Source organism: Leptonychotes weddellii, chromosome 4, assembly GCF_054177405.1.
Source record: "Leptonychotes weddellii isolate Sample4059 chromosome 4, ASM5417740v2, whole genome shotgun sequence".
Classification (NCBI taxonomy): Eukaryota; Metazoa; Chordata; class Mammalia; order Carnivora; family Phocidae; genus Leptonychotes; species Leptonychotes weddellii.
Window position 1 is genome coordinate 168,601,579 of NC_138372.1, and position 13,271 is coordinate 168,614,849.

Below are 13,271 nucleotides of genomic sequence, written 5' to 3' on the forward strand. Positions count from 1 at the left end.
GTTCCTAGGCTGACGGACCCTGGTGTCTGCATGGAAGCCCCCCTCCCAAATCTTTGCAGGGGTGGCTCCCTTCATCATTCAGACATTCCTGCCATGGCGCCAATCGCCATCTCGGCCCGTCTTGCTTATTTGTTTTTACCGTCTGCCAGGGCATTTCCACCGCCTGCCGCAGAAGGCCCTCAACAAATCCTTGGGGAGAGAAGGAGAGCAGCATGCCTACCACTAGGCGGCGGCCCCATGGCCCAGACCCCAGCAGCCTTTCCAGCACACAGGGGGTGCAAGCAGCCTCCAGCCCCAGGAGATGGGGCTAGGCCCCACTGAGCACCAGAGGGCCAAGTGGGCTCTGCAGCCGGAGGCCGAGGACACACTGACAGAGGTGAGCCCTCTGAAGGTTCCACAAGACGACACGTGCATACAGCTCAGCCCCGGGTACGTGGGCTGCTCCACACACGAGCGTCCCTCCCTGCGTCACTGGGGCCATAGTGCTGTCAAGCTTTCAGTAGGCACGGAGTTTAAAGCATTGGAAGGACAACCCAACAGCTCAATGACACGATCAAAAGAAAGTTCTCTGGGCGTCCATGTGCTCTCAGTAAACAGGCGACCCGTGAAAACTGGCTCGCCGGCCGTCCACACGTGCAGGTCGTAGCCCACTCCTTGAAGTCATCCTCCCTGGGAGGCGAGAAGCACAACCCTTGATTTCTGGACCAGAAAGCTCCCACATACATATGCCACACGTGCCCCGAGAGAACACGGGCCCCCCGCGAGCACCCAGCCCTTCATCCGGAAGGCGCACACGAAGACGCTCAGGCGCCTGGCACTGGCTGGCGGGGCCCACGCCCCCACAGGACGGACCTCGAGGCACAAACACGGCTGAGGGCAGCCCCTAGACAGTCCTGACGACGGCGAGAAATGCCGGGCGTGGGAGCCTAGAGGAGCAGGGCTGAAGCCAAGCCCCCCTCTGGAACCACTCCCCCCGAGCATGTTCTCAGATCCTCCATCACAGACCTCACGGACCCCCTACTGGGGCTCCACAACCTCTTCTTCCTGGTGAAATGAGACACCTAAGAAGTTCCGTGCCCAGGTAATGTGGACACTGACCCCTTCCTTGGTTTCTGGCAGAAACCGGCAGAACCACGAGGTGGGGATGCTGCAAGGGAGACAGGCGGACGACGGGGACCAGGCACTCTGGCGGGCACCTGCCCCAGGGAGGATGCCAAGGCCGGTCCACCACCTCCCGGAGCCCCGCTCCCCCCGACTGCAGAACAGGGAGGGCTGCCTGAAACAAGCTGTGGTGCTCGAGGCGGAGACTGACAGACGGCTGGGACAAGATGCTCTCAACAAACAGTTGTTTTGGGCAGCTCACAGGAGGCTGAAAAGTACCCCAAAGGTCCCCGAGAGCAGCCCGCTGCTGGCACGCACCATCATCACAGGCCCATACGTCGAGCTCGCAGGCGGGGAAGCAAGGATGGCCACCGTGCCCTCTGCGGCCCTCTCCAGCAGTCCAAGTCCAGGCCCAGCCCCCCGGCCCCCCGGCCCCCCGGCAGCATCGCTGCAGCCTCAGGCCCAGTACAAGCAGGAGGCAGCCTGCTTTGAAGAAAAAGACCATAGGAAACTGCATCCCACACAGGACAGCCTCGCCCGGGACCTTCAGGGGGACTGAAAGGTAGCAGGTGAGGCCCAGGGCCAGTGTGGAAGGCATGCTCTAGTGTGAGGGCCCTCCCCATTGTGACATTTGCCTTTTGCTATCACCCTCAGCGTCCCATGGGACCTGGCCTCCCCACCAGCACCTGCCGTTCACCATGAAAGGCTCGCAGAGGCTCCCAGAACCAGTCAGGAAACATGCCGGCTCTATCTGAGCCCTTGGTCCCGATCAGACCGATGGCTTGCCTCTAGAAAATTCCCCTCCACGCGGCCATGACTAGGGCCTGAAGTGATTGCTCTGACAGAGTGGTCTCATGACCCAGGAGAGCTGGTACTCCTTGGCCCACTCATCATACCGGGCTCAGCTCTGAACCTTCCTCCCAGCAGCTTAGGTTCCCAGCGGCTGTCCTCGTGGTGGCCGCAGAACTAGCTGAAGAGTGTGTCCCCTCCTCTAAACCCTGAGTACAGGAGGGCTCGGGTCGCCTCCCCTCCCAGCAAAGGGGACCTGCACACTCAGGCTCTGCTCACCAGCCCCGTGGAGGTGAGAGCCGGGCGTGGCCCAGGGTCCCACCCCACACCAGTCAGGTGTCCTCTACTCCGCCTGGACACCACTCCCCTCTTCGTGCAGGTGAGCAAGTAAGCTTCAGCAGGTGCCCAGGAGCCCATTTAAAAATCCTGCGTGTCAGGGGGCGCCTGGGTGGCTCAGTCGTTAAGCGTCTGCCTTCGGCTCAGGTCATGATCCCGGGGTCCTGGGATCGAGCCCCGCATCGGGCTCCCTGCTCCGCGGGAAGCCTGCTTCTCCCTCTCCTTCTGCCTCCTCTCCCACTCATGCTCTCTCTCTCTCTCAAATAAAATCTTTAAAATAATAATAATATAAAATTCCCAAGTGTCGAGTCACAGCGGCACAGAGAACAGCCCCTCCAACCCACAACGCTGCTGCATCTAGCCAGCCTGCAAATTCGGCTGGGCTGTGGTTACATTCTGCTTTGCTGTCACGATCTAGCAAGGTGAGGGAATATGGGGAACCAAAGGCCTTCTGCTAGCCCTGTGAACGCTCCCCAGGGCCGTCTGCACCAGCAACAGGCAGCGGGCCGCGGGGGGGGGGGGGGCCCTTGGTGTGAGAATGGGGAAGTGTTCAGAGCTCAGGCCTCCCCGGGGCTGGCCCAGGGGAAGAGGAAGAGTGTGGGGCACAGCACAAAACTGCTGCTGGGTCCAAACAATTACCATCAAAACAGGCAGCAATTCTCCTTAGTCATGCTCTTAAATGACAGCAAAATGTAAGCAGGTGTATGTCTAAAAGGAACTTCAAGTAGAACATAATTTGGTTTGAACTGATGCAAGGTCAGACCACCCTGCCCCCTCCGCCCAGCCTACCTCCTGCTGGCAGAACCTTCCAGGGCTCTGGCCACTTTCTGCCTAGGCCCAGGGTCTTGTCCAAGCCAATTCACCTGAGCCCAACCCGGACTTCCCCCCAGTCCAGCCCCTCAAACTGAAACTCGGGTTTCCAGGTCCCCCGTCTTCCATTTTGCGACCCACCCCCGTCCAGATACAGTACTTCTAACACAGCTACTCCAGATTCTCAATGTTAAATTGAAGTGTCTTAAAGTTACTGTCTGTGATGTTCCCAAAATACTTCACATTTAGATACATCCGTATCCATTCTTCACCTAAATGGAGGGCAGACGACCTATACTGCACCCAAAGACAAATCCTATTGACCTACTATTTACATAATTTATGTGTGTACATGTTTTGTACACATCAAAACATGTTAAGATTTAAATGGTTGATTTTTTTTTATGACAAAATTACCATCATCTGGAAAATATTTTGCGGGTAGACACATTCTATACCGATTGTTTTTAAGATAAAAGAGAGCATTTGCTCTAAAGTTTATCATTGAAAAAACCTCTCTGGGATTCTAATTTTATTTCTGATACATGTTTACGGAAAATATTAAATAATCACAGTGATGCCTTTGGAACTATGCCTTGAACACCACCCTTCTGGAGGGAGCCAGGAAGCCACCTGGCCGTGCTCACCTGAGGGCAGGAGCACAAAGGTGCCACAGGTCACCCCAAATGCAGACACTCAGGTGTCTGGGCTGCCTGGTTATCTTATCCTTTCAACACATATCCGTAATGTTTTGTTTCAATTTATTTAACTCATTTTTGGCTTTCATCATCAGTTAAATGAGCTTTTTCTGCAGGAATAATTGACATAATTTTTTCTGTTTTCTTTAATCAAGTGTGCATGTGCTTCATGTTTGGTCACCACAATTCTGCAAACTAATCTGGTAAGTCTGGAAACTGCTACAGTACATTGCTTACTATTAAGACTTCTAAAAACCTGTTGCTTTACCAATGCTCAAGATTGAAAAAAAGCACAACTGCCCAGGTTTCTCTGTAAATCACCTCCTTAGAGTGGCACGTAACACCTCCTACGATCGATCCCTGCCTACCAGAGGCCAGATCTCTGCTCACACCACTCTGCAGCAAGCTCCTGCCCTTCTTCCACTGGCCAGGCCGCACTTTCCCCTACACCTCTCCCTGGGACAATGTGCTGACTCACCCTTGCTTCACTCACTGACATCAACTTACTCTTTGCAAGAGGGAGGCCCAGCATGCCCTCCTCCACACACACAGCCTCCTGACTTCCGGTCCCCTTCCTGCGCCCAGGTGGATAGCCTTCCGCCTTGTTCGCTGCTCCCATGCTCGAGTTCAACAGCAGCCAACAGCTAGTACTGTAACTGTCCTTCCCAATCTTGCTTCTCCCAACCATCAATCACAACCTTCCCCCAGGTCCTGGCAGAGCCCCCAGCACGGGGCACACCCTCGAGGCCGGCTTATTGGTTAGATAACCTCCCTGCAAGCCTTCCCTGATCTGGAATCATTTGATCCCTGGACCGAGGGCTCTGCAGTCGCACTGACTCCCACACCTCAGCACCCCAGCCAATTGTTCTGGTCGCATGCCCCGTTCTCCATCTCCACTCTAAACCCAGCGGCTGCACCTGGCACTGTGCCCAGCACCTAGCAGGTAGGTGCTCAGTCAGTGCTTGATGGAAGAATAACAAGCTTCGTAACTCCTTGGGAAAAAGGACTACAGCTGACATTTCATTGTTTCTAAAATACAATGATCTGAAACACAAGGAAATCCAGACTTCCCAATCCAAACAAAACAGTCTAACACGGATTTTTTCAATTATTTTGATCAAAATTTAGGAGGTTTTGACAAACTCCCGCCTAAGTGTGTGCCTCTCCTCCTGGCATGCTGCCTGTTGTCCAGTCAATGCCGACGGTGCTCTGGAGGCGCAGTGAGGGTCCCCTGACCTCGGTGGGCTTTCGGGGCAGGACTCCCGGGCTTGGACACCATGCCTGCGGGCTGCAGAGTTCTCTCCCGCTGGACAAGGGCGGGCAGTCTGCTGACTCCAAGCCCGGGCCACGTGGCACCCTTCGGGCTTCCTTAGTCTCGCGTCAGCAGGAAATCCAGTGTTTAAGCTGGATATTTTGTGGGGCCCATCCTTTTTTTTTTCGCATTTTGAGAATTGTGGTAAAATATACATAACATAAAATTGGCCACTTCAACCATTTTTAAGTGTGCAGTTCGGGGACATCAGATACATTCACGTGGCTGGCTGCACAACCATCATCCAAGTCCACTCAGGACACTTCCATCTCGCAAAACCGAGATTGTCCCCATGAAACATGGACTCCCCATTCCCCCTCCCCAGGTCCCACCACTGCACTTTGGGTCTCTACGAACCTGATGCCTCTGGGTCCCTCAAAGAAGTGGAATCATACAGGATTTGTCCTTTTGCATCTGGACTTTCACTGAGACGCCTATCTTCCAGGGCCCGTCCAATTTCAGCCATTTACCATCCCCTCCCCCACTCAGTACCTCCAGCCTGGAGGCCCAGCCCTGTGGCCCATGCTGCTGGGTACACCTGGCTCTTCACTCTATGGAGCTCCCACAGCGGGGGGGAAGGCACTGAGCCCAGTGCTCCCCACACGGGGAAAGATCAACCACTAGACGATCGTGCCCCACAGCCCAGCTGGAAGCAGTCTGAGCACGCCTCCCCCGAAACCAGGCACAATACCCAGGAGACCGTGGGGACAGGGCAGTCACGCCCCTGCCCTTAGGGCCTTGCAGACAAGCAACCAAAGATAAGTTAAGGGCTGAGCCAAGCGCCAGGAAGGACGGTGGGTCCTGGGGGAAACCCACCCAACCCACTGATAAAACTTCCCCAGGCTTGTAGGGCCTCAGCCACCTGATCCTGGAAGAACTGTTAGATAAGGAGCCTCAGCCACCTGCAGGGGAGGCAGCCACGCCCAGCCTGATGTTCGGCTGCTAGAGAAAAACCAGGAGAGGGAAAATACAGAATTAAAATCCAAAAACTCCCACCTGCTCTCGGCCAAGACAATGACCCCCTCCGTGCAGGGGAGGTTCCCACACACTGCCCAGGGCTTCCCTGGCCACCGTGTCACGGAGGGTCCTCATGCTGCCTGAGGGGTGGGCCTCCCGTGCCCAGGGGCCAGAGGGCATCACCTCAGCGTGGGTAACGGGTGCACAGTCACTTGTAAGCGGGGCGATCTGTCCCTTGCTCCTGGGCTCTGGGCCCCAGAGGCACAGCTCACGCCTCTGCCACCTGCCCATTTTCCTGGCATTCAGGGACAAGGCCTCCAGCCTTCCTGAGCTATGGCTTCTTCAGGCTAACACGGCCACCTGATTCTTTGAAATCTCCCTGCAATGACGCCACTCCCTTCCTGCCCCAGCCTGTGTGCCTTCTGCAAACCAGGGGAGCCACACCTCGGCAGAAGCAAGAGGCCAGGCATCGGAGGCAACTCATCTCATGTCCCTGGGCTCAACTGTCTGGGTCCCGAGGTGAGCAGGGCCCTAGTGGATTTCTGTAGGGCCCACTTCAGCGTGGCAGATACTGAGACAGCGGGGCAGGTGCGCCTCGGGGATGCTTCCCGCCCAGAGGAAACGGGGTAGCTAGCTGCTGGGTCTGCTTTCTCAAAACAGGAAAAACCAACGCAGGGTGCTATCTGCAGAAGGCCCTGGAGGACCAGTACCGTCAGACAAGACACAAAGGTTTCACTGGACCCTTCTGACGGCGTCACTGTACACAAAGGGGACTCCTAGAAAGACGTCAGAAGCATTTGAATTGCAAAAAGTACCCCTGCCACGTCCCAGGCAAGGCGAGCTACAGTAACACCATACAGCCCTTGCTGCCCAGATCTCAACACACGCGTTGGAAGCTCCGAGTTAGAGGCACCTTGCAGGAAAAACAATACCCTGACCTCACAACAGATCACCCGGTCACACCACCCACGCTCCCTCCAGGAGAGTGCAGGAGATGTACCTGTGCTCAGAGACGGAGCACCTGTGGAGTTCATGCACGCACACGCTGAGTCACCAGATGCATTTCCAGTTCGGATGCAGCGTGACCCTGTTTCCCAATCCTCACAGAGACTGTGCTCACAAGGTGCTGAGCCCTGCGGACTTCCCCTGCGGACTTCCCACCATCCACCATCCACAGAGTCAGGCGCACCAGCACGCAGTGACTGCAGGGCAAGGGCAGGGCAAGGGCGGGGCCAGCCACCCACCCCCCACCCCCCACCCCCAGCCCCAGCCCTCGCAGAGGGCACAGATCCTATGCAGGATTCACCTCGAGGCCCCTGCCAGCCCGGCCTGCAACATCCCCCTCCCTGAACAATCCAGGGAGTAGAGCAAAGTGACGAGCCCTTAAGACACTTCGAATGTTTTCTTTAAGGCAGGCCGTTCAAGGGTAGGCTTCGCCCACAGGAAGAAAAGGTGCGCTTCCAGTAACAACACATCACAGCCTAGGAATCCTGGTTCACACTAAGCTGAAATGGAAAGGGGGAAATGTCTGGATTTTGTTTCAATAGACATGCACCAAATGCACACAAACTTTACCCTGCATCCTGGATGAAGCAGACAAGTTGAAATCAAACTTTCCCCATGAATTAGGATCTTATAAAGATAAACCCAGTTCTCATTCGTTAGTCAGTCAAACTGAGAGACCGCAACAAGGCAGCCTCTTTTCTTTTATATGGCTTTCCTTTCCTTTCCCTGGAGGATACACCCTGAACCAAGAGGAAACCAGGGGCGGGGTGGGGAGCGGACGGACTTCTCCTTCCCAAGGAAGGGGTGCTGGATGGGACCAGGCCCAGGAGAGGTGTCTGCTCATTAGGAAGGGCTGCTCCAGGGCTCAGGGGCAGGTGCTTCCACAGGCTTTCTTTGAAGAGTGACCCCACGTGTCCACTTGACGCTCACCACCATCAGATCCCCTGCGCGCACAGGCCCACACTCGGCACTGATGGAAAGCTCACCTCCGGGGCCAGGAGGCCCCCCTCTGCCCTCAGACCACCCAGGCGGGCAGTCCCAGGAGGCATCTTCTCTGGAGAAGGGCTGAAGCCGCCTTGGCACTAACAAAACCAAACCTGGAACCCGGACTTGGAGGTGCCCCCTCTGATCTCCTTTATTCCAATCTTTGAGCACAGTTTTAAAAGTCCCCTCCAAAAGCTGATCTGTTCAATACATGGGATGGGGGTCCAGTGCATAAGAAACTGTCAGACAAAATATAAAGGTTTCACCGGACCCTTTTGGGGGAGGAGACAGGAGAGGAGGGGATGGGCAGGGACTCTGAAGGCACAGGGGACCAGCCACAGAGCGGAGCTGGGACCACCCAGCAGGCACCAGAGACGCCAGCACAGACGGGCTTTCTGCTTTGACCTGGAATCGGGATCCTCATCTGCACTGGATGCTCTGCAGGAGCTGCTACTGGGGACACCGACAAGTCACAAAGCCACTTGTCTTGTGTCTTGTCTGTAGGAAGTCTCTGGAAGGAGGTACAAGAAACTGGCTGCCTCTAGGGAGGAACCTGGAAGTGGGCGGCAAGAGAGGGATGGAAATCTCACCATCCCAACAGTCAGGACTTTTGAATTCTGACGTTGGTGGAAATGCTACCTATTAAAGAAAAATCAATTTTAAATTTAAAGACAGCCTCCCCTGTGAGCAAGGGTTCAGAGCGGTGGGCACAGGCTACGGGGGCTAAGCTAGGCCTGCTCCAAGGACTCAGGGACTGCTGGAGGCATCTTCCATGGAGCACGGTGTCCCTTCCATGCCTCTACAGCCAGCTAGAGGCCTGGGGCCCACAGCCAGGAAGAAAGGACACGGCCCCACCACCACCCGTCCACCTCATCTGCCGCCTCCTGGGCCCAGCAAATTTGGCAGCATCCTTTCCAGCCCCAAGAAATGACACTCGCTTCTAGTCTACAGGCTCCTTTCAGAAAAAGAGGCGGTCACTTGGGATCGAGATACCTGACTTCAGGTCCCCACCTGGTCAGGTAGAGCAGGGACGACAGCTTTCCTGTGACCGAGCTTCCAATGGGGAGGGTGGCCACGGGTGCTGGGGCGCACTTTACACTTACCTGGGCGTCAGGGAGTGCACACTTCACTCGAATGCAACACACACACACACACACACACACATACACACGCACACTTTAGACTGTCTGGATTTAAACTGGCACTAACCAAAACTTTTCCTCTTGAGGAACCAGTTTGACAATGGAACACCCTAACAGATGCCGCAGAGCAACGGCCCAAGCCAACAGCAAAGGTCAGCTCCAGGGTCTGAGGAGAAAGGAGGCAGCGAGGCCCTGTCCTTCCCAGAGTGACATGAAGACAGAGGAGCTCCGTCATCCCCAAAGCACGGAAACAGACCAGTCCTGCCAAGTCTGCTCGTCATCACACGCAACACTTAGCTGAGGATCACGAAGACCAGTGTGCAACCAAAAATAAACCCCCAAGACCTGAGTTTACTGGGAAAGGACAACCAACCTGCATGGCTACGAATGACAAGTAGGGAGGACAACTGAAGGACCCGGGTTCTTCCTTACGATCCCACTTGTGCAACGAACAGAATTTACAGAATAAAACAAGTATATTCTGGAATTATTATTGTTTTTTGAATTTCTCCAACCAAGGACTGCAACAGGCCAGCCCAGCTGACTTCGACAGTGCACCATGCGTGGGCTGGGTCCCGGTCAGGGCATTTCGACACTTCGTGCCTACAAAGCACGTTCAGCACAAGAAGAAAAAGCTGCACAGGGCACCTGGGCGCACAATCTGTGAAGCATGTGACTCTTGGTTTCAGCTCAGGTCATGATCTTGGGGTCATGAGACTGAGCCCCAGGTTGGGCTCTCTGCTCAGTGCAGAGTCTGCTTGGATATTCTCTCTCCCTCTGCCCCTTCTCCACTCATGCTCGCTCACTCCCTCTCTCTGATAAATAAATTAAAAATCTTAAAAAGAAAAAGAAAAAGCTGCAACTATAGTTGTGGGATCCAGCACCAAGAACAGACCACCATACTCCACCATACCAGGAGCCAGGAAGAAAACTTTCGCAAGAACGAAAATTAGCTGCTGGAGTATTTGTCACCTGCTGGAGATCCACGGTGTGTGGCAGGTGCCCCAGGTGACAGGGCACCTGGCCCAGTTTGGGGCCACCCACCTGCCGGTTCACGCAGTCACTCCCACTCAGCTCACAGGTAGGCCAGGAAGACTGGTGACACTGCCTTCCGCTGGAACCTGCGAGGCCCGGGCACCACCATCCCCATGCCGAGTTGACACACATACACACCCTGGGAAGGGGACTTTCAACCGAAATACGGGTCCCCATTGTCATTGCTTAATGTACTCTAAAACGTGGCCGAAGAGTTGGAGCGTATACAGCAGGCTGCTGGGTCCCAGACCAGGCAGTGGGAACCTCTCCCAAGAGAGGATCCAAGTCCTTGTGGGACCGTCTCCTGAAGCACCCAACATCTGCCAAGCACATCTGGCTGGCCAGCTTTCAGAAACTGGGCAGAGTCTACTGACGCATTACAAAATAACTGTTCCAACTAAACAGAATGTCCATTTTTAAAAAAGCCACCACTCTTCAGTATGCCACAAAATTATGTCAATCCTAAAAGACCTAGGAAGGTCAGGGTGCCCAAGATGGGGAGATTTGGTAAATCGGGGCAGCCGCTGGGTGCTGAGGCATGCTCTGGGGTCCCCTTGATGGGGCCTGGCTCCCCAGAGATGGCAAGAGCTCAACAGCTCACCCCCTCTCATGTCTGCCAAGACCACGTGGCAGGTCATTCCTCGTCACGGTGTATACTTCATCTCCCTAAGAGAGGACTCCAGAACTCTCCAAATCTGCCAACCGGGCCTTCCGCACAGCGGCCAGCCAGCAGGGAAGGGATGAGCTCTCCCATCTCCATGCTGTGTTAGGGACCCCAGCAAAGATTCCCACAAGCATCGGGATCAGTATTCCCCTGGAGGCCCCTGCACACAGTCCATCCTCTGAGCCCAGCCACCTCTGCCTGATCTGTCCTCCTGCCAGGAGGCTGTGGAACAAAGGGTGCCATGTCTTCCTTCTGTGTCCAGAGGCCGTGTGACTCACTAGGGTCCTCCAACATCACTGACCTGCAAGACCAGATGGAGGGAGGGCTGGGCTCAGTTTAGACACCGGTGCAGTGGGCTGAGGGGACAGAAGCTGAAATCGCCCGACACCTACCAGCTCTGCGTGGTACACAGCCCAGCAGCCACAGGAAAGACAGATGGCCCCTGTGCTAACGGGTGGCTTTAGGACCACAGACCGGGCAAGGCTGCGGCAAAACCCATCGCTTGCACCTGTCAGGACAACAAAACAGCTCACCGCCAAGTATGCTGAAGCAGCGCCGCCAGACACTTCCCAAGTTTTCACGATGCCCATCTCTCTCCCCAGCAGGTCAACTGGGCCACTGGAGACGTTTGGCCCCCACTCGATTTCAGGGGGCCCCCAACTGAAGCAGGTGTACCCAGGGCACCCCAGGGCCACGAAGAAGCTCCATTTTGGGTCAAGAAAGGTGCTGACGGTAACACCTGGCTCTTAAAGGCCTCTTCCCCGGGTAGCCCTGCGGTGTCACCCGAGTGCCACACACACAAGGTGAGCATGTCCTTGGATCCCGGCTCTAGGCACCCTGCCCCACTCCCGACAGTCAGTACCCGTGGAGGTGTGCACGCAGCCAACACACCCACGACTTTCCAAAGCTTCCGTCGCTACGCAGCATACGCATTTATGCTCTGTAGTAAAATACTCGTGTTTATTATCCCAGATTATCCAAACCTGATACTAGACTCATGTAGCACGTTAAATACTCAAACCCCAACCAGGAAACGTGCTAAGTTGTACAGAAGTTGAGACTCTTAACCCATAAAGTAAAACATTGCAAAGAGTTGTTAGTGCCAGGGTTTTAAGCCTTAATACATATAACCTACCACAAAGAAAATCTGGGGGGAAACACCCTCAGATCTGCACTTCTAGAACAACCCACTTCTCGATCACCAGAGCTTCTGTATTCCGTATTTGTCACCATAACCACGAGGTGGTCTAGAAACTGGATAATGGCACTCCATTTCTAACCGTAACCACGCCACTTATGGTTATGACTGCATTTGTTAATGACCTCAGCTGCGGTGCCAAACCCAAGTCCTTCCACGCCGAAGGACCAAAAATAAATAAAGAAATGTCTGGTAAAGTGAATTGCCGCTGGACTCCCTGAGGTCTGGCCACAAAGCCAGTCTTCGTTTCTTCAACTTGCCAAGCCTCTGTCTCCCCGAGTACCCTCTGCTCACTCTCCACACTGTCACCCAGAGCCCCCCGCACAAGGAGGGTGTCCCCCTCGGAGGGTCTGCGGCCACACTGCTCCCCCCTGCTCACAGGAAGTGGCTCCAGCTGGTCGGGTCACTCCCCTGCCTCCACCGCCAGAGGGAGGCCGCACGGGCAGAGACGTGGCATCCTGTCCACGCTCGGGCTGCTGGCATACCTTCCTGGGTACGGAACGGGAGAGCAGAAATGCAGAGATGACAAGTACAGAGATGAAAGAACAGGAGTGACCCGCATCGCTCATGCTCCACCATCCCCAACTCTCCCGAAGAGCTCTCAGCCAAGCCCGAGGTCTCGTGAAACCGTCTCAGGGCATCTTTAAAGATGCACAACAAAGCACGGGATTACCAACAGAAAAACGTGTGGCAGGACAGTAACCTCAGGATGGAGAGAAGAAATGAATGTGCTGAGAAGATGCAGGGGTGCGTCCCGTGACCACGGCGACCTGAAATAATCACAAGCACACCTGCCACGGCCGAGGTCGGCTCTCTGATGATGGCGCCATTCATAACCGAAGGAAACGTGGCGAGTGTCAGACCCCTGCACTTCACTAACGGATCCGCAGAGCGGTGAGCGCTCACCGAACAGGAAGCATTATGTTTGGAGAAAGAAACATTCCTAAAATAACCAAAATGAGCAGATACTACGCACATGTGGAATTCTGGAATGAAACAGAAGATTTTAAACAGCTCGGCCCCTTATCCAGAACTCTTAGGGGCTGGGAACTTGCAGATTTTCAAACTTCCTTAGACAACAGGGAAAACTAAACACCGACATGTAATCCGGAGGGGATGCAGGCTCTTCCATACGGGGCTCCGTAATGCTCACTGAGTAACTCCGTAAACTCCAGTATTTCTGGAAATGCCCGTCATTCAGCCACCTCTAGTCCACACGAAACTCAGATTTAAGTCGTCA

The 13,271-nt window shown here is 55.0% G+C and overlaps 1 protein-coding gene across 3 annotated transcripts in view; it reads right to left on the minus strand.

Moving 5' to 3' along the window:
• The window catches only part of SLC45A4 (solute carrier family 45 member 4), a 75,922-nt gene that overhangs the window by 19,579 nt on the left and 43,072 nt on the right, over positions 1-13,271 (minus strand). The gene's annotated exons all lie outside the window — the stretch shown is intronic.